Below are 25437 nucleotides of genomic sequence, written 5' to 3'. Positions count from 1 at the left end.
TCGAATTTTCGGGAGGCCGTTTTTAAACGGCCTCCCAGTGACACGCCCCCAGCGCGCTCCCGCGAGCGCGCTGCGGGGAAAATCTGTGTCGGCCGTGTCCCTTGGACACGGCCGATCACAGATCGTGGTGAATGGCCAATCACAGCGGCCATTCACCACGTGATCTGGCCGTCCAATGAGCGATGATCTCATATGTAAACATATGAGATCATCTCTCATCGCCGGCGCTCCTTCCTCACACGGAGCCTGCAGTGTGAGGAAGGAGGGGGAGCCTCACAGCGCCGGGGACACACAGCAATGTAATCAGGGCACCGATCACCAGTGCCCTGATTACTGCAAGGTAAAAAAACATACACAGTGCCCCCCCATCAGTGCCCACAGTGCCCGCCATCAGTGCCCCCCATCAATGCCCACAATCAGTGCCCATAGTGCTGCTAGTCAGTGCCCATCAGTGCCTGCTCATCTAGGCACTGATGAGCACTGACTGGCAGCACTATGGGCACTGAGTGTGGGCACTGATGGTGCTCCCTATCAGTGCCGCTCATCAGTGCCACCCGTCAGTGTCCAATGCCATCCGCCAGTGCCCATCAGTGCCGCCTCTCAGTGCCCATCAGTGCCGCCTCTCAGTGCCCAGCAGTGCCACCTGTCAGTGCCCAGCAGTGCCACCTCACAGTGCCGCCTCTCAGTGCCCAGCAGTGCCGCCTCTCAGTGCCCAGCAGTGCCGCCTATCAGTGCCCAGCAGTGCCGCCTATCAGTGCTCATCAGTGCCGCCTCTCAGTGCCACCTCTCAGTGCCGCCTATCAGTGCCGCCTATCAGTGCTCATCAGTGCGGCATATTAGTACCTCCTCATCAGTGCCCATAAGTGCCACCTCATCAGTGCCCATAAGTGCCACCTCATCAGTGCCCATCAGTGCAGCCTATCAGTGCCCATCAGTGCCGCCTCATCAGCGCACATCAGTGAAGGAGAAAAATTTATTTTCAAAATTTACTCGCAGAAAATAAGAAAAACTTTTTTTTTTTTCAAATTTTTTTGTCTTTATTCTTTTTTTTTGTAAAAAATAAAAAACCCAGAGATGATTAAATACCACCAAAAGAAAGCTCTATTTGTGTGAAAAAAATTATAAAAATTTCAAATGGGTACAGTGTAGCATGACCGCGCAATTGTCATTCAAAGTGTGACAGCGCTGAAAGATGAAAATTGGCCTGGATGGGAAGGGTGTTTAAGTGCACAGAAGGCAAGTGGTTAAGGTATGGAGACTGAGTAGTTCACTCCATGGCCTTAATGTGCTTCTTCTTGAAGGACTCCCTACAATTATGTAAGAAATAATGTAAACACTGTGAAATACAATAACATAATAAAACAAATTATCTTCAGCATTAAAGTCCATATGTGTTAAAGTGTAACCAAACATTGTGCTCCTTTAAAGGTAATGGTATTCAAATCCTCCAAATATTGTGCTTCACCAAGTGAAAAGAAATATATATGCGCTCACCAGAACCTTTTGGCCACCAGGTGACCATCAAGCAGAAAATAAACAGATCCACTTCTCAACAGAGCAATGTTCACTTCTGCTTTAAAGGAGCACAGTGTTTGGTTACACTTTAACACATATGGACTTTAATGCTGCGATAATTTGTTTTATTGTTATTGTATTTCACCATGGTTACATTATTTCTTACATAATTGTTGTAGAGATTTCCCAGTGTTGGACAAAGTTCTGTGTGCAAAAATTAGCACTTCCCCTGATTATTATAATCTTCTACAAATCTACTGGAATCAGTAAGTTATCTATCAATGGAAATTAATCAATTTTCTTAAATTTAAAACCTCACCATGTCCAAATAGTGGGAGAGCGCTTACAGTGGTGCCCTTGGAGTGCAGCTTGGTGATTATGGGCAGACCCTTTTTTTTAGTGATAGATGGACATCCTAACAGGTGCATCACATTGGCAGATCTATCTCTAAGAATGACATCAAAGTGTATGTAATGCCATAATGTCTTTTTTTTTTTTTAGTTTTGCATTAGTTTTGCATCAAATGTGGAAGGGTTAGAACAGTTTTTATTGATTGGGGATTTTGACTCTCTATTTGTCCTGGAGATCATTGAAATATGAAGCAAAATCTTCCAGTGGGGGGGTCGGTCTCGACCTGTTCAGGTAACAACTGGTCTACATAGGACCTCCCTTGCCTTTGTGACAGGAAAGAAAAAACATCAATAGAGCTTAGGAAGCAAAATAATAATAATGATAATAGAGAGATAGATAGATAGATAGATAGATAGATAGATAGATAGATAGATAGATAGATAGATAGATAGATAGATAGATAGATAGATAGATAGATAGATAGATAGATAGATAGATAGATAGATAGATATACTATATTGTCAAAAGTATTGGGACACTGGCCATTACAGTTTCCCAGTCCTAGACCGTAGAGTTCAATATTGAGTTGGCGCACCCTTTGCAGCTATAACAGCTTAAACTCTTCTGGGAAGGCTGTCCACAAGGTTTAGGAGTATGTCTATGGGGATGTTTGACCATTCTTCCAGAAGCACATTTGTGAGGATGTTGGACAAGAAGGCCTGGCTCGCAGTCTCAACTCGAATTCATCCCAAAAGTGTTCTATCGGGTTGAGGCCATTCAAGTTCCTCCACTCCAAACTCCCTCATCTATGTCTTTATGGACCTTGCTTGGTGCACTGGTGCGCAATCATGTTGCTCCCACAAAGTTGGGAGCATGAAATAGTCCAAAATGTCTTGGTATGCTGACGCCTTAAGAGTTCCCTTCACTGGAACTAAGGGGCCAAGCCCAACCCCCGAAAAACAACCCCATACCATAATCTTCCCTCCACCAAATGATTGACCCAGTCAAATTGTATTGCTGTCTGGGTGCCTGCTGGGGGATTCCTGCATATCTAAACCCAACAATAAAAATGTTATATATTGCAACTTACCAGTCCTTAGATGTGATGACTTGTGTATTCATTTTTAGCCTTTTTTCCTTAATTATTACCTGATAATTCCTCCAGTAACACACAGAAAAAAGATGGGATAACAGTGTAATTGATAACCGCTAGCACAGCAAGACAGCATAGGAAATTTTCAGCTCACAAGATTTTGGCGAGACTGACAGCCATTTTTTTAACTTTTTTAACACTTGTAACTAGGCACTTGGCTAAGAATTGAGATTGATAGAAACACCGACTGTAGTTGCTGTCTGTAGCTGCTGCCCTGTGGTCCTGAATAGTATAGCCAATTAACAGCTATATCAGTAAGTTTAATAGACAGCACTGTACAATGGGAACTGTAGTCCAGAGGAGAGAGAATCTACTGTAATCAAGAGCTCTTGAACTGCATTTCCCAAAGAGAGATTGCCAGGAGCAGGAGAAAAAAATTCCCTTTCTTAGACCCTAGCGCTAGCCAGCTAAAGAGTTAGAACTAAAGACTGTTCCTTTACAGCTGCTACACAGAGACCTTCGCCTATTGCTTATGCAAAGAGATACCTCTTAGGGGACATTGCACCGTATCCTAGCCATTCTCCTAGAGTGCTCTCTAGACTAGGTATAGTATTTATTCGCACTGCAGTTAATGCTGATATACACTGTTTATTGCTGAATTTGCTGATTCATAAGTTACTCCCACTCTAGTGGTACAGAATTCTATTCTAATTTGCATTGGCATAGTGATTAAATTGTCTAGCAAATTGTGTCTGAACTTACCTTCTGTGTGTTCATTTATGCTGAAACCACCATTTATTCTAACCTGTATATTGAGTTAATTTACAACTAAACGGTCTTGTGGTATATTTTCCGGTGCTAAATAAGGCCTCATGCGCACTGCTGCTGTTAAACTCTTGTGAGTTTGGGTGTATTTTTTTATAACCCCTTAACTCCCCAATATGTTATCCTATGTGTTACATAGTTACATAGTTACATAGTAGGTGAGGTTGAATAAAGACAATAGTCCATCTAGTTCAACCTGTGTAGGTGTGTGTGGCTGTAATCATCCCACATACCCCTGAATGTTCTGATCCTTGAGATGTAAGTCTAAGAGTCTTTTGAAAGCCACCATACTACCCGCAGGAACCACCTCTTGTGGTAGAGAATTCCACAATCTTGTAGCCCTAACAGTAAAGAACCCCCCACGTTGCCTGAGGTTAAAACGCTTCTCCTCTAATCGCATTGTATGCCCTCGAGTCCTCATGCAATCCCTTCGAATGAACAGCTTTTTTTCTAAGCTGGTATCCCCATTAAGATATTTATAAATTGCTATCATGTCCCCCCTCAGACGTCTCTTCTCCAGGGAGAATAAATCGAGCGATTGTAGACGCTCTTCATAGTCAAGGTCCTCCAATCCCCTAATTAGTTTAGTTGCCCTTCTCTGGACTCTCTCCAGCTCCAACACATCCCTCTTGAGGACTGGCGACCAGAACTGGACGGAATACTCCAGATGCGGTCGGACCAGAGTTTTATAAAGTGGAAGGATTATAGTCTTATCTCTGGAATGCATCCCTTTCTTTATGCATGCTAATGTTCTGCTGGCTTTGGCAGCTGCCGCTTGACATTGCATGCTGTTGCCTAATCTATCATCAACCAAGACTCCCAGATCCTTCTCCATTTTTGATTCCCCCAAGGGTTCCCCTCCTAACGTGTATTGTGTTTTTATGTTTTTAGTCCCCAAGTGCAAAACCTTACACTTCTCCACGTTAAACCTCATTTGCTATGTCGTTGCCCACTCTGTAATTTTGTCCAGGTCATTCTGTAGGATATCTGCTTCATTTTGTGAAGTTATTGCCCTGGCCAATTTTGTGTCATCTGCAAAAACTGATATCGAACTACTGATCCCGACCTCAATGTTGTTTATGAATAAATTGAACAAGGTTGGTCCCAAGACTGAGCCTTGGGGGACCCCGCTTACCACCTCAGACCAGTCTGAGTATGCGCTGTTTATTACTACCCTTTGGACACGCCTTTTAAGCCAGTTCCGTTTCCAAGAGCAAACCCTGCTATCGATACCTGCAGACCTTATTTTATAAATTAAGCGCTTGTGGGGAACTGTATCAAACGCCTTAGCGAAATCCAAGTACACCACATCCACTGGTCTCCCCCTATCAAGCTCACAGCTCACCTCCTCGTAGAATGTTAAGAGATTGGTTTGACAAGAACGCCCATTTGTAAACCCGTGCTGATTACTGCTGATGATGTTGTTGTCTTTAGCAAACTCTACGATATAGTCCCTTATCATCCCCTCCAGAAGTTTACATACTACTGATGTCAAACTGACAGGCCTATAATTTCCCGGGATATGCCTCTGGCCCTTTTTGAATAATGGAATCACGTTAGCTTTCTTCCAATCCCCTGGTACATCTCCTGTCCTAATACTGTCAGCAAAGATCAGGAACAGTGGTCTCGATATAACTTTACTGAGTTCCTTGAGTACTCTCGGATGTACGCCATCCGGGCCTGGTGATTTGTTTGTGTTAAGTTTATCCAGCCTTTCCCTGATTTCACCCTCTGTTAGCCATAGTGGCAAGTCCTGTGTATTACTACTAACCAAACAGTCGTGGTCAGTGTACCCCTCCGTTTCCTGTGTAAAGACTGACGAGAAAAAAGCATTCAGCACGGTTGCTTTTTCAGTGTCCTCTGTAACCATCCTCCCATCATTGTTAATTATGTGTGCAATATGCTCTGCCTTAGTTTTTTTGCTGTTGATATATTTAAAGAATTTCTTTGGGTTTTTTTTACTATCCTCTGCTATTTGTCTCTCAAAGATGATTTTAGCCATCTTGATTTATTGTTTACTTTTCTTATTTGCCTCCTTGTATTGCTCGAAAGCCGATACTGTGCCCTCTGATTTATACTTCTTGAAGGCCAATTTTTTTCCCCTAATAAGTTTTTTGACGCTACGGTTTAGCCAGCCAGTGTCACATGGACATTGTGAGCATTTTATCAGCAGGGGAGTTTAGGGGTTGTTGTCTAAACACCCTAAAATCGCGTTCAAAAGCAGTTCTTCTAAACCACAAAAAATGCGGAACGCTGAAAAAACGTGCATAAACGCTCATAAACACGCATAAACTCTAGGCACGTTTAGCACTTCAGCTTTTATTTCAATGTCCAGAATAAATAAAAATTCTGCCCAATTAAATAAATAAACTCCCAAACACCAAACTCTGCTAAACTCTTTTGAAAAATGCAGCTTAGGTGAGTTTATAACGCTGATTTTCTCCTGTCAGGATAAATAGCGTTTACAAGAAACCAGTGTGCATGAGGTCTAAAGGTACAGGTATCTATACTTGTGTTCTTACAAGTGCTTGTAATAAAATTTAACAAAGTGTGTCAGAGGGGCTGAGGATGTTCTTGAAGTTGAGGGGCAGAACAGAGAACCCAAATTACCAAGCAGCTCCTGTGGGGGTAGCACTACACAAATATCAAAACACTTTTCATGGCATCTTTAGCCACTTGCCAACCGCCGCAAGTACATTTACTGCGGCGGTCAGCCCCTCCTGGGCAAAGTGACATACTCCCGCCCCCGCTCGTTCCCCTGCATCCCCGCGCGTGTGACCGGCGGGTCCGATGTCCGCCGGTTACTCATGATCTCCCGGTGGAGAGGGAGAAAGGCAGGCGGCTAATGTAAACAAAGCCGCCTGTCATTCTCCCTGGTGTAACTGCAGAGATCATACGATCCTGCTATGTAGGATCGTATGTCTCTGTGGTCACATCAAAAGCCACACCCCTTTTCAGTTAGAAGCACGCCCCTAGGGACACATTTAACCCCTGCTTCTCTGATAAAGTTAACCCCTTCCCTGCCAGTGTCATTTTTACAGTAACAGTGCATATGTATAGCACTGATTACTGTAGTAATGTCACTGGTACCCCCAAAAGTGTAAAAAATGTCAGTCAAGGGTCCGATCTGTCCGCTGCAATGTCACAGTCCTGCAAAAAAACAAATCGCAGATCGCCGCCATTACTAGTTTAAAAAAAAAAACAATACAAATTACATAAATCCTTCCCTTAGTTAGTAAATGCAATAACTTTTGAGCAAACCAATTAAAATACGCTTATTGCGATTTTTTTTTACCAAAAATATGTAGCAGAAAACAAATTGGCCTAAAATGTTAAAAAATTTAGATTTTTACTTTTTTGGGGGAATTTCATATAAAAAAATGTGAAAAAATATTGTTATTTTTTCAAAATTTTCGCACTTTTTTTGTTTATAGCGCAAAAAGTAAAAATCGCACAGGTGATCAAATAGCACCAAAAGAAAGCTCTGTTTGTGGGAAAAAAAGGATGTCAATTTCATTTGGGTACAGAGTCGCACGACCGCGCAATTGTCCGTTAAAGTCACGCAGTACCGAATCGCAAAATAGGCCCTGGTCTTTGAGCAGCCAAATCCTCCGGGGCTTAAGTGGTTAAAAGACCAACAGGGACCAAATAAGTTCATCGTTAGAGTTTACATTCCCTTTCACCCTCTCTGTTTTTCCTGCTGGCCATTGTTTCCAGTCTGGAAAATTTTTATATTTCATCATTCTAAAAACTAAAATGACATTATGTAACGTCTCACTAGTTACAAATAGTTCTTGGATAAGTTCCTAACATTTTGAAAATTGTTAGATATTCCTCACAATGTGTAGAATTGTAAGCAAGATACGGAGAAAGGAAGGCGATGGAGGAAATAATTAATCATCCATGTTAGATCTATCTGTCACTGCTTTGTAAGCCGCGGCAATGTGATTCAAGAAGGACCTCACTATAGTCAAATTTGTAACTGCCTTTGAGACAAATCCAATTGCATTTCCTGTCTAACATGTCCAGCCTTGGTAGAAGGGTGAGAAGTGTAATGTCATAGCCTACGCTACGCTTGTAGACAGTGTCTCAGCAGAATCCTCAGGCAAAATTCCACAGGGCTGTGAGCTGGCAGGTGAGATGGGGTGATAAAGCTTCCTCTCATCTGACACACAACCAAGATATCTCAAGCTACTCTAAGCAAACAAGTTACATTATTTGTACCCACAGTAACATTCATCACAATGCGTGTCATTGTACCCATAGGAAATGAAGTATCCAATATTTTTGTAACTTTATCTTTGCAGTCATTTGCTCTGTTAGTCACTGTCCTAGACAGCAAAATTCTAGTTGGTAGTTTTCTTCTAATGAATTGCAGGATGGAAGTTGGCTGTATATTGGAAAATATTTCTTCCCACTACTATAACATCTTCAATGAGACCTTGGAAACATTATTATTATTATACAGGATTTATATAGCGCTAACAGTTTACGCAGCGCTTTACAACTTGAGGGTAGACAGTACAAATACAATACACTTTAATACAGTAGGAATCAGAAGGCCCTGCTCATTAGAGCTTACAATCTAAGAGGGAGGGTCAAGAGAAACATATACTGTATCTTAAAGCTTTTGTTACTCCAACAGTTCATGTTCCTGATATGTGCCTGCTGTACCATGCACTTGTATGAGAAAGTATCCTGTTCTCTTTGTATTGCTTCCTTTATGTGAAATCCCTGGTGTTCCTGCCAGTCCCTCTGCATTTCCTGTTAAAAACTGACCACACTAAGCAGGAGAGCACACTCTGGTCAGTTCTCTAGCTATGCTTTCCATGCTTTTTGGTGAAAGACTTTAAAAAAACTGGGGACTTTATACGAATATGGGAAATTAAAGTGTAAAATATATAAGAAATATTTTGAAGATAGGTAAAAAAAAATGGGAAGAATAGGGGAGTTAATGGGGGGGAGGGGGGGGGGTGGAGGAAGGGAACTGGGGGGGGGGGGTAAATATGAAAAATGTTAAAAGTTTTGTAAAATAACTAGTTTTCTTGTTTTTCTTTTTATACTGACTGTAATGTAAAACTGGTTATAACAATAAAAATATAGTAAAAAAAAAAAGTTCTCTAGCTATGCTCATATGCAGCTGAGAACAGAGGGAAGGTGATCACTTATAAAAAGTGAAAAAAAGGTATTTATAATGTATTTTTATATCTATACACAAATGTTTTGCCCTTCATTTCTATTTTAAACTGAATAGATTGTTTTATAAGGTGATCGTTTACAATCATTACAAATGAATATGAGATGATTGGTCTTGTAGCTGTCTGTACTATTTGTATCTCATGGAAAACAATTCCCATAGGATGTTGGACCGGACCCCGTGTGTGGTCTCGTCTGGTGCATACCTTGTAGTCCACATGATATAGCAGAAGGAGGCAAGTGTTAAAGGAGATGTAAAGTCAGGAAGGTTATTTATCTTAATGCATTCCATGCATTAGGAGATAAAAAACCTTCTGTGTGTAGCAGCCCCCCCCCCCAGCACCCCTAATACTTACCTGAGCCCCCTCTCTGTCCAGTGACGTCCACGAGTTCCTCGGCCGTTCTGCAACTCTCTCTCTTGATTGGATGAGATACAGCCGTTAGGGGCCATTGGCTCCCCCGACTGTCAATCAAAGTGTCAAAAAATGGCCGTGGTGAGACTGGCATTTCCGTCAGTACTTGTGATGGGCGCATTAGGCGCATTCCCCTGCTCATGCGCAGCGTCAGAAGATTGGCGAATGGGCGTACACAGGTTCGCCCAGCATGTTTGCGAACGCCCATGCGCAATGGCGCACGCATGACGTCATAGATGCAACCATTTGCTGGCCTATATAAGACCGCTGCTCAGCCCATCAAATTGCTGGATTGTCATCAGCCTTCTTGTGTCCTGAGCATCTGCTAACCTTGGATTTGTTGTGACTCGGCTTGTTCCTGACCTGTCTGCTCTTCTCTCCTGGCTCCGACCCTTGGCTTGTCTCACCTACCTCGTTCCAGTTTGGCTCTACAGTATATGATCTTGGCTTGGTCTATGGACTTGTTATCTATCTGCCTGCTCTCCAGTATATGACCTCGGCTTGTATCACGGACTCTGCCTTTGCCTTCTACCTGCCTTCCTGTTGTGACCTTGGCTAAAGTTCCTGTTACCGCTACCTGCCTGTGCCCTCAGACTGATTAACTGTGTTTGACCCTCAGCTTGCTTCTACACCTGTTTCTGCCTGCACTAGTTGTCGAGTCCATCTGAAGACTCCCAGAAGACTTCTTCCCAGCATCCTTCAGATGACCACCGGTCTATTCCCCTGACCCTGTTGGCAACCAGTGCTTCTTTGGACGCTACACCTCCTCCATCCTCAGGGATGTATCGCACTCAGCTGCAAGGGGAGTCCTCTCTGCATTTCGGCCTCGGATCAGGTACGTGACACAAAGTCAGTGAGCCAATCAGGGGAGAGAGAAGGTGAGGCCGAACGGCAGCTCTATGTCTGAATGGACACACAGAGCGGCCGCTCAGGTCGGTTGCCCCCGAAGCAAGCTGCTTGCTGTGGGAGCACTCAATAGAAGGGAGGAGCCAAGAGCAGCAATAAGGGATTTGAGAAGAGGAGGATCCAGGCTGCTCTGTGCAAAACCAACTGCACAGAGGAGATAAGTATGACATGTTTGTTATTTAAAAAAAAAAACAAAATGAGATTTTACAATCACTTTACACTGGGGCGATCCGACTTGCCGGGGCGATCCGACTTGCCGGGGCGACCTCATAGGTCGCGGTGCGCTGCTCGCACCGCGACCTCGGAGCGGCCGGCATGGACTTCATAACATTGAAGTCAATGCAGGTCGCTCCGGGTCGCCCCAAAGAAGCTCTGGACCCTTTTTCTAAGTCGGAGCGACTTGTGTCGCTCCTATTAGAACGGGTCCACAGCTTCTCTATGGCAGGCGACCTACTGCGACCTGTCAGGCGACCAGGTCGCCTGACAGGTCGCCCCAGTGTGAACGGGGTCTAAGAGAATCTTTTTTTTTTTTTATATCAAAAAGAACACTTTAAGAGAATCTTTGATAAAGCAAGATCAATAGTGAATGTCTTCAAGTCTTCCATTGCAACATTGAAGATATTGGAGCAGTGCGGCCTTACTCTTTTTATTGACTGCCCCACAAGCTGGTCAAGTAATACTACTAATATATTCAACATGATGGAAAGTCTCCTCAAACTAAAAGAGTCGGTCTGCCAAATTGCAAACAACATGGGACAGCTAGCTCCCAGGTTAAATGTAAAAAGCTCACATCATTACATGACCTACTGCTGCCTTTTACGGAGTGGAACATAATAAAACCCTCCAAAGTGACACCATGTCCATGTCCCTGCCCTCTTTGATCTACTCAGCCACCTTGAGGACTTTAACCAGTTCCAAACCACCCATCGCATATATACTGCGCCAGTGTGGCCTGGCTGCGCAAAATCACGTACATGTGAGTGATTTTGCACACGAGATGTAGGGGGCATGCGCGCGCACCACCGGAGCGCCGCTTTTGCTGTGATCGGACACAGTGGAAGCCAATCAGCAGGTCCAGCGGCCGCGATGGCCGCTGGGACCCGTCCATTGTTCAGAGGAATGACAGAACGGCAGTCTGCCTGTGTAAAAAAGGCAGACCACTGTTCTGTCGGGAAGTAAACAAAAGATCTTGTGCTTCAGCTAAGCTGAAACATGGATCTCTTTTCCTCTAGTGCATCCACTCCCCCCCAGTTAAAAAGCTCTCCCTAGGAGCACGCCTAACCCCTTGATCGCCCCTGGTGTTTATCTCTTCCCCGCCAGTATCATTTATACAGTAACAGTGCATTTTTTATTTATTTATTTTTTTAGCACTGATCACTGTATTGGTGTCACTGGTCACTAAATTGATGAAAAAATTAGAATTTTGAATTTTTTTATTGGGTATGTTTTATAGCAGAATGTAAAAAAATATATATTTTTATTTTTTTTCAAAATTGTGGTTCTTTTTTTGTTTATAGCACAAAAATATAAAAATAGCAGAGGTGATCAAATACCACTAAAAGAAAGCTCTATTTGTGGGGAAAAAAATGCATCAATTTTATTTGGGTACAGCGTCACACAACCGCACAATCCCTCTGCCGAATGTCTGCGGAGGGAGAGGAGGAGAAGCGGGCATTCAGTGACTACATGGAGGGATCAGTTCCTCTACATGTCCCCGCCATCCTATTCATGTGGACGGGGGGGGGGGGGCTGCATGGGCCCCCTGGAGCATGGAGCTGGGTTGAAATGGCGACTCTTTTACATACACCTCTGGATCAATGATCTTCAGGGGGGAACCTGCCCCCCCTGAATCCCTGGACTAACTGCCGAGCTTCTCTATCAAGGGATTAAGCCTAAGTAGATGTCTGCTCTGAGACCTGTGTTCTACAAACTGCATGGTCCCAAGCCCTGAGGATTTACCTATCCTGGAGCTATCTCATGGTCCCCAGTTGTAAGAGCTCAACTGTGCTATTTTTACTGAGAGAAGGTACTACTCTGCAAATTGCTTTTTTAAAGTGGTTGTAAAGCAACTTTGTTATGTTCATACAATCCCCTGTGTTAGATAAAGTGTTAGATACATTTATTTCCCCCGTTGTATTTTCTATATAAAGAATATGCCGCTTTATACCCTATTTCATACCGACACTCACGTGACCACCCAGCGCTCTCCTCTCCGGATCTGACAACTACAATGGAAGGGGCTGATAATCCCCCGCTGACGTCAGCCAGGAGGAGGGGAGGAGAGAAGGAGAGCGACGAGCAGTCACCTGAGCGTCGAGTAAAAGAGGCGTATTGTTATAAAGTCCATAGACTGGGACACATAATGTTATCCAATATAGGGGATTGTATGAACATAACAAAGTTATTTTAGCAGCCAGAGAGAGAGGTGGGGAGCTAGCTGACAGGCAGGGAGAGAGGGGGAGAGAGGAGAGCAGTAGGATAATGCAAGCACGTAAACTGACCACGGTATCATGGCTCAGCATCCATGATAAACTTGGTCAGTTTACAGAGCAGAGGGCAGCCCCAGGCAGGATCAGTCATATATTTTAGATGATAGAAATTGACAAACTTACACAGCACATGCACTGTGCTGTTATTCATGCTTTAAAGGAACAGGATCAATTTTTTGGTTTTTGTTTAGGGTTACAACCGCTTTAAGCGTTTTGGAGTATCGCATGCACCTTACCCCTTTCTCATAGATCTCATAGACTGTTCAATTGAGCAAAAGTGAATGAACTGTTGTCTGTGTGAATGGGGGCTTCTGCACTGTTTTGGGGAAAAAAACAGTTAAAAGAGTGGCTCACTGTCTACTAAGGGGATATAGCTACAAAACCTAGACACTTGGTGCTTACAAGATGTTGGATCTAGGTAATGAGCAACTCCAAAATAAAGCACTCTTTTTCTGGAGACAAACCCTTTGAAATATGTACCTGAAACATCTTCCACACCAGCATATTGGTCTTCCTAAAGAAAAGAAGACTGCTGACTGCCACCTAGTGGACAGGTGTTTAACTGTAAATTTGACAAATTGTCTTGAGATAATATTCTTTCAGTCTGCACTGAGCCAAAATGACATCCACCCCCTGCAAGAGGAGTTTTACCTTTTCTAAGAAGACTTTGTGAAATTGATTGGTTAATCTGTTTATGGGAAGATTTAATAATATTGTTTAGGTTAAAGTGGAACTGAACTTAAAAAAGTAGGATTTGCTATGTCTTTTTAAAGACCAATTTTTAAGGGAACCTTGGCCAGTCTTTGTACATCAAGGCATTTACATATTACAGTATACACAAGCAATGAAAGCAGCTGACCTCACAGATGATTTTTTTGGCTGAATTATCAACAAGCTTTTTTATGTGAGATAGTCAGGTGTCCACATTTTTTTGCAGCCATATAAATGCAAGGAGAGAAGAGCAGGATGAGACTGATTGGCTTCAGCCACAGTCTGGGACCATGCCCACCCTAAACAAAGAGACAGGAGGATTATGATTGACCAATGCTGCACCTGGGATTTAGTAACCCCATCTACTGGACCCAACAGAGGAGAGAGGAGCTGGAGAGGGCACACGTCAGGTGAGTATATTAGGGACAGGGAACCCTGGCAAGGAGTTCAAGGACAGTGAGCAGGCTGAGCTGAGCCTGGAGTTTGGAAATCACTGGGTAGCCTGAGAGGAGAGAGCTCCAGGGGAACAAATTTTAACAGACATAAGTTTATAGAAAGCCTTCCCAGAAGAGTGGAGTTTTGAATAACATCTAAGAGGTGGGTGGGGGCACTGGGGGCATATTAGTACTCATGATTTTTAAATGGTCAGCAAGCTTTTATAGGTGCAATGGCCAGGTATAAGTATTATTGGAGGTCATGATCATAGTACAGTTTAATCACACTCTGCTCACAAAACGCTTCACCAACCTAACCTGACTACTAAACATGATATCATAACACAATTCTTTTACAGTCTCTCCAAAAAGTACACCTCTCATACATCTTCATGTGGGCATAAGACACATTAAGGTTATATTACGCTATCTAAAGACATGGAAAATACTGTACATTTTTCAAATATGACCTGACCACTGGACATCAAAATACAATTACAATATCTCACAAAAGTGAGTACACCTCTCACATTTTTGTAAATATTTTATTATAACTTTTCATGAGACAACACTGAAGAAATGACACTTTGCTACAATGTAAAGTAGTGAGTGTACTGCTTGTATAACAGTGTAAATTTGCTGTCCCCTCAAAATAACTCAACACACAGCTAATAATGTCTAAACCGCTGCCAACAAAAGTGAATACACCCCTAAGTTAAAATGTCCAAAATGGGCCCAATTAGCCATTTTCCCTCCCCGGTGTCATGTGACTCGTTAGTGTTACAAGAACTCAGGTGTGACTGGGGAGCAGGTGTGTTAAATTTGGTGTTATCGCTCTCCTTCTCTCATACTGGTCACTGGAAGTACAATATGGCACCTCATGGCAAAGAACTCTCTGAAGATCTGAAAAAAAGAATTGTTGCTCTACATAAAGATGGCCTAGGCTATAGGAAGGTTGCCAAGACCCTGAAACTGACCTGCAGCACAGTGGCCAAGATCATACAGTTGTTTAAAAGGACAGGTTCCACTCAGAGCAGACCTTGCCATGGTTGAACAAAGGAGTTGAGTGCACATGCTCAGCGTCCTATCCAGTGGATGTTTTTGGGAAAAAGACGTATGAGTGCTGCCAGCATTGCTTCAGAGGTTGAAGGGGTGAGGGTCAGCCTGTCAGTGCTCAGACCATATGCTGCACACTGCATGAAATTGGTCTGCATGGCTGTCATCATAGAAGGAAGCCTCTTCTAAAGATGATGCAGAAGAAAGGCCGCAAACAGTTTGCTGAAGACAAGCAGACTAAGGACATGGATTACTGGAACCATGTCCTGTGGTCTGATGAGACCAAGATAAACTTATTTGGTTCAGATGGTGTCAATCGTGTGGGGCGGTGACCAGGTGAGGGGTACAAAGACAAGCGTGTCTTGCCTACAGTCAAGCATGGTGATGGGAGTGTCATGGTCTGGGGCTGCATGAGTGCTGCCCGCACTGGGGAGCAACAGTTCATTGAGGGAACCATGATTGCCAACATGTACTGTGACATACTGAAGCAGGGCATGATCCCCTCCCTTCGGAGACTGGGCCGCAGGGCAGTATTCCAACATGATAACGACCCCAAACACACCTCCAAGATGACCACTGCCTTGCTAAAGAAGCGGAGGGTAAAGGTGATGGACTGGCCAAGCAGTGTAATTTGTAAAAGTGTAATTTCTTCAGTGTTGTCACGTAAATAATCATGATTATGATTATGACATGATCATAATATAATTCTGTTAAACCTTTATAAAGATGTAGAACACTACATCTCCAGCATAAACTTACCGCTGACTATGATCATAATACCAATTCTATTAGACAGCTATACAGATGGAGAACATTACACCTTCAACATAACCTGATTAAGCCTGTGTAATCAGTTGTGTGTTGATTTCATATCATAAGATACAGATTGTGAAAAGGAGCAGAAAAACAGAACCCTTGCAAACCACTGAGCAGTCCAGCCCCTTTAAGCAATCCAGCAGGATGTGGCACCTGCCACAGATCATTGCTCCCTCTCTGCTAGTGAATGACAGTGCAGGGGGAGGAAAGCAGCATATCACTAATTGGCTGCAACCACAGCCTGGGACAATGCCTGCTCCAAGCAATGGAACAGGAGGATTAGGATTGGCCACAACTGCACCGTGGATTTTGTAGCAGCATCTAAAAACCTAATGGAGAGGATGGCTGGAGAGAGAACAGATCAGCTGAGTATAACAAGGATAGAGAACTGTGGAACAAATGTCAAGAGTCCAGGGACAATGAGCAGGCTGATTTGAGCCTGGAGCATGGGAACCATTGAGTAGCCTGGGAGAAGAGAGCTCCAGGGGAAGTTGCTACTGAGAGCCCAGGCATGAGAAGAGAGAGGGAAACACGTGGGCTGAAGTGCTGTTGGCTACAGTGTCCAGGGGGAGAAAGACTAGCTGCAGGGAGCTACTGTGCCAGAGAAATATAAGGCAGAATCAAAATAAGAGAGGACCAACCTGAGCTTTGCTACTGTCCCAAAAAGAGAGTTCCACCATACCTCCCAACTTTCTAAGATGGGAACAAGGGAGACCTATTCGAAAAAGTATGTACGCACAGGACACGCCCCCGGCCATGCCCCCCCCCCTTAAAGGAGAATTGTACAAAACAAAAATGATTGGTGAAACCCACAAGTGCCTTTTTACCACTACTATTCCTTTATGCTGGTTTTTGAAATTTACAAATTCAGCAATTTGAAAATGAGATAAAAGGTTCAGCACTAGGAAACACTTTTTGATAGATAAGTTTTGCATTTTATATACAACTATATAGATCAGACCAGAATGATGGACAGAGGGACTTTGTTCCAGATCAGGGACAGTCCCTGGAAATCAGGGACAGTTGGGAGCTATGGATACAAGCTTGTGAGGCAGGCCCAGAGCTGCCTTTTGGTTGCCCTCATCCAGTTACTGGCATCAGTCTTCATTCAGTTAGAAGTCCTGTGACCTTTTCTCAATATGCTTCCATCCGGCCTGTAAAAGAGGCTGATGAGGAAGAGAATGCGCCTAGAAAGACATCTGCAGAGCATCAGGGTGATGGAAAGCCTATTGGTCATCACATTGTGTTTAATTGGCTGACAATTACCACAGCTTTGCTACCATGAGTTCTGCCATTGGGATCACTTTCATTAGATACATACCACCATACACACCACTAAGAGTTAAAGAGTTCCAATGCCAGCAGACTGTAGCAAATAATCCACTGGCCAGCAGCTTAGATAGAGCTTGATAGTAGTAGATAGGCCATGCTTATGTAAAGTCAATTGTCTATTGTTTGCATTGCATTTGGTTAATTCAGACTTCCCTTCCAGGGCTTCTACCTGTTTTATTAAAGGCCATTCAATGGTTACTTGTGTGTCGGTGATTGTTGGGTCCGGGTACAGAACAGGTCATCATTGGGAGTGTCTGAAAGGACCCAAACAAGTCTAGTAGCTTCTAAATGCGGCCAAAAAATGGATTAAAATTTGGCTTGTTCAGCAGGGACCAGCCAATGTTCGATTCATGTATAGGCAGGTACCAATTGACTTCTGTACAACCAGACTGTTGGATTTTCCTCATTTGATCAGCACCGTTGGCTATAGCTGACAGTGCTGATCAGTGTATTTTGAGGTGGTTAACTCAAGGATAAAAATGACTCATCTAATGACTCAACTGCCTAAGAAAACAGGCAGAAAAAGGTGCTATGTTTGAAATATGAAAATCTGTCTGTGGGTGGGGCAAATGTGTGATGGAAATATATTGGGACAAGGCAAGACAATATCCTCTAGGAATTTTTTTGTTGATCTAACAAATAGTAAACAGCACAACAATGCGGTTGTTATCCCAAAGTAGGAATTTGTGCAGTAAGGCGATTTTATAATTCCATTACAATGTATTAATATTATGCAGAACTTACAGGTGGCAGTATGCGCAAACATTTCTCCATAAGCCCGACACAATTAAGGGTGGCATTCCAGATGGGGTGCTATGCTAAGGAAGAAGGACACATGGATGCACCAATCCTTATGGCAGGCAGGGCTGGTGCTAGACTAATTTGCGCCCTAGGCACAACCTGCTACTTGCACCCTCCATCCCCCCCCCCCCCCATAAAAAATAAAGGCTGCAAATGCAGCCTGTACAGGGATGCTTTCTAACCTCCTTGCGAACGTTGGCTCTGTGTGGAGACTGGGAAGCTGGGAGGAAGTGATGTTGCACAAGCACAGCTTGTGCAGCATCTCATTGGCTGGATACCTCGTCTTCATGGATTGGTTGAAATTTGCAGGAGACGGCTTTGTCTCCAGCTAACATCATCCAATCCTGCAACAGTATGCAGAATGTCGGCGCAGTGTGTGGGGAACAGGGCAGCCATCAGACATTTTGGGGAACCTTAAACAGCTTTAGGCTGGGACCCCCAGGCCTGATCCCCTTACATCAAGTTTTACCCCTTTTATTAGGGTTCCTTATATCAGGGTCCCCTCCCTCCTTTCATTAGTGTCCCCAGCGTCATCCCCTTACATCAGAGTCCCATGAGTCCCTTCTCCTTAAATCAGGGTCCGAAGAATTCCCCCTTACATCAGAAATCCCACTTTGATTAGGATCCCCAAAGTCTCCTCTTACATTAGGATCCCAATGTCTCTCCTTACATTAGAATCCCAAAGTCTCTCCTTACATTAGGATCCCAAAGTCCCCACTTACATTAGGGTCTCCATAGCCCCCTTTACATCAGGGTCCCAAGAGTTGCCCTTACATCAGCGACCTAACATCAGAGTCCCCAAAGCCCCCTTACATTAGGGTCCCTAAAGCCTCCTTATATCAGGGTTCCCAAAGCCCCCTTACATCAGAGTCCCTAAAGTGACCTTACATCATGGCCCATTCCCTTTCTTCCCCTTGGTCCCCAATGTTAGATAGGAAAAGCAGAGTGGGTAAGGAGTATGGAGAGGTGTAAGAGAATATTTGGGGAAGTGGAACAGGGAGGTGGGAATATTGTGAAGACCCCATCACTTACATCAGGATCTGTTCCTCCTCATTGCAGCAGTCGGCTACAGGACAGGTGGAAGCTGGAAGGCTGGGCACTGGGACTTCATAGGTTTGGAGGAGGAATTGCCTCCTTCTCTAAATGCCAGGGCCTGGGGAAGGGACAAGCATGTGATTTTTTGCTAGGATGTGGGCAGTCCTAGCAACCAAGCCTTGGCGCTGAGAACAGTGGGTGGCAGCAGTGGTAGATAATGTCAGTCGCAATAGATTCAGGGACAGCTCCGATTGATGCTCAGCATGAACTGTTGCTTAGCGGCACAACTGTGGCAGCTGGGATGCTGACTGGGTATTTGGGTTGCTCTAGACTGCTTGTATACTGTCTCATCTCCTCAGGAACCTTTCCTGGCACTGAACTTATCTCTCCCTAGCCAACATGTATCTCACTTTATCTGTGTACTCCCCACATTGCAGAGCACAAACATAACCTAGCTGGTGATATAAATAGCCTCTGTGAGTCCAGAATGGTTGCCCAAATCTCTGGAGAACTCTGTGTTTAATCAGGCACTGGCTCCCAAAGATAGCCACCTGGAGCCCATTGAGGAGGACAAGTCAATCCTCTGCAAGGTTGCCCAAGCACCAGAGGTGTGCAGTGATCATGTGATCATGGGGGGGATTACTTCTAGCAGCTAACCAAAACTGAGCGCTTCTGCAGATCACCGCCTGACTCTCTTTTGTCATCCGACTGAACAATATTACCAGTCATCAGACTGTACATTCCCTTTAAAGTTAGACAGGCCATACATTATTTTTTTTTTCAACCATTGGGTTGAACAGACATTTTTTACAGATTTCCCCATCCACACATTTGATGTGGATGGGGGAATCACTTCACTGTGCTAATGAATTTTGCTGGCAGGGAGCCTTCCCCGCTGCCAGAATATAATGATCAGTGTTGCTGGCTTCAGCCGGAAGCCCTGATAGTTCAGGGAAAACCCAACAGGCTGGTTGTACATTGAGTTGTGTACAACCAGCTAGCCACATACATGGATCAAAATTTGACCGAACCCTGCTGAAATGGCTGAATTTCGATCCATGTATGGCCAGCTTTAGTTGTGAATTAGTGTTTATTCTGCTCTCCTAGAAAAGGTCTGGCAGGAGATGGGTGTTTTGGAGTCATCAGTCACTGGAAGGAGTGGTGGCAGACTGTAATTGTTTACTTTTTCAGGGTGTTAACTCTGTAACAGACATTAGTGCTACAATAAAGGTGCGCAGTTATCCAAGGCATTGTTTCTAGTAACCACACACACCCTCCTAATGTCAGCAGGTATCAGCTCTACCTGTCTGTCAGTTAAGGACTTATGAAGATGGGTTAAGAGCTTTATAATGGCACTTTCATAAGTACAGATGAAATGTGGCCTTTCTAGTTATCCAAGGAGGAAAAATACTGATTTGGCATGTATGAGTTTGTAACTTGCAAGTTTAGGCAGAATGGTATCAATGGCTTTTGCAGACTAGCAGTCAACATTACAGCCAAGATTTCTGAATACTTGGGAGTTGGGACCAGCGACAAAGCTAGACATTCTTTCACCTGGTACAAAGACTCAGTTCGGCGCCCCACCTGAGAGAGAAGTTCTCCATCTATACCCTTCCGGCCCCCTGCCCAGAGAGGGAAGCGTAATAAATACGTAGATAAGCCATAGGATGGTAATAATAATAAACGTTTTGATAATAGTGATTTCAAGCCTCACTTCTGTAGTGAATTAGGGTAGGTGCCGCCAGGAAATAAGAAGTGAGCCAAGAAGCTGGTCTCTATTAAGGCTCGGTTTCCACTAGTGCGGCTACGAAGTCGTGCTACTTCTAGTGAGACTTGTCCCTCATATATAGAGGGAAGTCGCACTGAAGACAGCTCAAAAGCAGTGCACGATCTACTTTTGAAGTCGCCGCAACTGAAGCCGCGGCAGTGGAAACGGCCCCATTGAAAACAATGGCTTTTGACTTGCTGTGCGAATTGACATGTGTCAAGTCACACCGCAAGTCGCACTAGTGGAAACCGAGCCTAAGGCCCACTTCTGAGTGCTCTTCTTCCTTCCCGGCAGCGCCCCTCCCAGTACGCTATGACGCTATGGGGGGAAGCTTGAAACAAACACATAAATCGCTGATGCTTTCTTCTGGCATAGTGAATAGGGTTGCCACCTTTTCTTCGAGCCATATCTGAACACTTTAGTGGCACACACCAATTTTAATTTTTTCGTAGTATACAATAGGATTGTAAAAGACCTGGGTCACATTTGGGTGCCCCAACGAGAGCAGCAATGTGGCATGTGTAGTGTACCAAATTGCATTAAAAGTTGGAGGGACTTAAAGGGGCATGGTTATATAAAACAAAAGCATTCTTGTACTCATAAAATATACTAAGATTACTAAAACAAATATCACTGTAAAAAAATATGAACTTGGCCTACCTTATAAGTAGGGATGATCGAACGGTTCGGGTCGACCATCGGTTCGACGCGAACATTGACTGTTCGAGGTTTGGCCGAATTTAGAACTTTTTGCTGAAAAAGTTCGGAATTCGGCAACCAGAACAGACCAAAATGCAATGGGCCAGGAAATGGGCTTTAAAAGCGATTGGTGTGATTGGACCAGAACCATCAGTAAAAGCCAATTGAGGGGGCAGGAGAATGCTAGGAATGTGATTGGAGTGACTAGGGGGTCCAGAGGCCAATCATTAGTGAATACGCCCCCCAGTATATAAGATAGTCCCCGCCAAATTCCTAGCATTGTAATATAGGGACATGGAGGAGAGTGGAAGCAGTTCTGTTACTTCTGCTTCAAAGTGTCATTTAGCAATTATTAGTGTGAGGAAAGGGATATCTAGTGTAGTTAGGGTGCTATTTTCCACTTTAGTTAGCTTCAAAAATCAAGTTTCTGTAGGGAAAGTGCTAAGTGCCAGGGTGACCATAGTGTAGTGTAGGGTGAACTGACACTGACTGCTATTGCAGGGTGACCAAACTCTTCCATTTCAGGGTGACCGCTATAGAGAAAAGATCGTTTTCTCTTATGTGACTTTCAGAGCAGCGATATGGCTTCGCCCCTGTCAGCCTGCTTTTTGCTGCAGGCGTCTATGGGGCTTTTTTAAGGACAAGTTTGGAGTCAGGTATGACATCTGAACTTGTGTAAAGGGGTATATATACACACACATGTATGTATATATACACCTACACACATATAGGTGTGAAAATAGCGGAACACTATGCTTGCGCTAATGAAATTATTAACAGGCATATGGCTCCGCTCCTTTCACACCTATATGTGTGTATGTGTATAATACATATAAGTGTGTGTGTATATATACCCCCTATACACAAGTTCAGATGTTTTGCCTCCCTCCAAAGACCCCAAAAAAAAATGCCAAAAAAAAACGGCTGCGCCAAAAAAAAAACGCCCAGTTGTTTTATTGCAGGCTTTTTTTTGGGCATTTTTTTGGGGTCTTTGGAGTCAGGCAAAACATCTGAACTTGTGTATAGGGGTATATATAGACACACATGTATGTATATATACACCTACACACATATAGGTGTGAAAAGAGCGGAGCCATATGGGTGTTAATTATTTTATTTATTAGTGTTCTGCTATTTTCACACCTATATATGTGTAGGTGTATATAGACATACATGTGTGTGTATATATACCCTTATACAGTTCAGATGTCATGCCTGACTCCAAAGACCACAAAAAAATGCCCCAAAAAAAGCCTGCAATAACACACCTGGGCATTTTTTTTTGGCGCAGGCATTTTTTTGGGCATTTTTTGGGGGTCTTTGGAGTCAGGCAAAACATCTGAACTTGTGTATAGGGGTATATATATACACACACATGTATGTATATATACACCTACACGTATATAGGTGTGAAAATAGCAGAACACTATGCTTGCGCTAATGAAATAATTAACAGGCATATGGCTCCGCTCCTATAACACCTATATATGTGTATGTGTATATATACATATAAGTGTGTGTGTATATACCCCTACACAGAAGTTCTGATGTTATGCCTGCATCCAATAACCCCCAAAAAATGCCCAAAAAAACGCTTGCTACAAAACAGTTCAAGGTGTGAAAATAGCGAAGCCATATCCCTGTTCTATAAGTGACCTAATAGAAACAATCTTTTTTTTTCTTCTGGTTCTGGACATGCTACAGAGCTTAAACTTCACATGTACACTTTTTAGACCCCCCCCCAGACACCAAATCCAAAGTCAAAATCAAAAAATCTTTTTTTTTCAATAATTGGCTCTCTATCAAAAATGACAATTTTTAAGAACTTTTTTTTGTGTGATTAATAGTCTCTGGGCATGACCCAGAACCCTAGGCACTTTTTAGGGGCATTTATTAGGTTTTAGGGCTTCAAAATGGGGTTTTTGATTACCGAAGTTCGAGTCCCATTGATTTCAATGGGGTTCTGAAATCCGGGCCAAACTTTCTGAAAGTTCTGGTGTTCTGGTCGAACCGAACTTTTGAAAAGTTCGATCATCCCTACTTATAAGTTGAAAATGTCACTCAGTATATTAGTGGACAGTGTGTGGACAGTGTAAGTGCGGCAGTGAACGGTGTGTGGACAGTGTCAGTTGGGTAGTGGATGGTAAGTGGACAGTGTCAATATGGCAGAGATTGGTGTAGGGGAAGGTTGGTGTCAGTAGGGCAGTGGACTGTATCAGTATAGCAGTGGATGGTGTAAGTAGAGCAGTGGATGGTGTCAGTAGAGCAGTGGACGATGTCAGTAGGGCAGAGGTTGGTGTCAGTAGTGCAGGGGATGGTGTCAGTAGAGCAGTGGACGGTGTCAGTTAAGGAAAGTTTGGTGTCAGTAGGGCAGTGGATAGTGTCAGTAGGGGAGAGGTGGGTATCAGTAGGGTGGTGCACGGTGTCAGTAGGGCAGTTGACAGTGTCAGTAGGGCAGAGGTTGCCACCAGTAAGGCAGTAGATTGTGTCAGTCACTAGTGCACTGAGTAGAGCAGTGGAAGGGGTCAGTAGGGCAGAGGATGGTGTTAGTCGGGCAGTGGATGGTGTCAGTAGATCAGTGGATTGTGTTAGTAGAGCAGTGGATGATGTCAGTAGGGCAGAGTTTGGTGTCAGTAGGGCAGGGGATGGTGCCAGTGGAGCAGTGGACGGTGTCAGTATAGGAGAGTTTGGTGTCCGTAGGGAAGTGTACAGTGTCAGTAGGGGAGAGGTGGGTATCAGTAGGGCAGTGGACAGTGTCAGTAGGGCAGTGGATTTTGTCAGTAGGACAGAGGACAGTGTCAGTAGGGCAGAGGATGGTGTCAGTAGGGCAGTGGACGGCGTCAGTAGTTTTTTATTTTTATTATATTTTACAATTTTATATATATTTTTTTAGAATTTTATTTTTTATTTTTTTGGAGCCTGTTGGGGGAAAGATCAGGGGTCTAAACCCCTGATGTCTCACTTTTAAGACAGAGAAAGGAATTGAGGACACAGGTTCTTCAATTCCTTTCTATGCAGCCTCAGCTAAATGAATGGATAGTGCTCTGTGCTGAGCGGCTTCCTGTTCATTCACAAACGGAACCATAGTAAACAACACAGTCTACTATGCTTCAGTTATTAGGAATTAGTACAGATCACTCACACTGTTCGTTCAGAAAAGGAAGGAACATATTTACCAGCCCCTTCCCCATCTCTCCATCCTGACACATTCTGCAGCAGTCAGCGGGAGAGGTGAAAGGGGGGAGCCGGCATTGCTGTGAGGGGGGGAGGGAAAAGATAGGAGGGGCTTAGGCAGCTGAAAGGGAGGAGAGGAGGGGCGGCATTTACTAGACCCGATTGCCATCTGAATCTGGCTTACAGAAGCTGCAGGAAGAAAATACAGCCAATAAGTTCTAGCAAATGTCACCCCTGTCTTCCCTCCTGTCCAGGTCTGACTTCAGGGCAGCAAGGGGTCTGGATCCTGGCTCCCCTGTGATCAGCGGCAGTGTGGGTGTGAATGCAGCTCAGCGGCTCAGCCGGGTCAGTTCAGCCCGATCCAACCTCCCAAATCCCAGCTAGTGTCAGCACTGCAGACAATTTGCTACCCCCCTCAGGTTGGCACCTGGGGCATGTGCCCCCTCCTGCCCCCCTTAGTTTTGGCCCTGCTTGGGACAATTTTGGTTGGGTTTCTATCGCTTTTGATATTCCAAGGAAACATGGGATGGATGATTGTTAAGATAAAACCTGTCCTGCATGTTTAACCCTGGTGCATTTGCCTTTGAAAGATAGGTGCACCTTTGGCCAAACTAGCAAGAGACATCACAGTGTTACTACCCTACAATGGTCCTATTGTTCTTTAGCATCCTGGGTGTGTAGTGGGTCTAACTATAAGAAATGATGGCCAACTTTTTTTTCATCCTGGTGTGTGCCCAGGATGACTATTATCTCTAAAGTCAAACCCAACACATGAGTCAAATTTCAAAGGATGCTGAAAGTAAAAGAGAATTGCAATACTGCA

Source organism: Pelophylax lessonae (assembly GCF_965119305.1).
Source record: "Pelophylax lessonae genome assembly, chromosome: 3".
NCBI classification, from domain to species: Eukaryota; Metazoa; Chordata; class Amphibia; order Anura; family Ranidae; genus Pelophylax; species Pelophylax lessonae.
The sequence above is the reverse complement of the archived record's forward strand: the minus strand, read 5'-3'. Positions refer to the sequence as shown.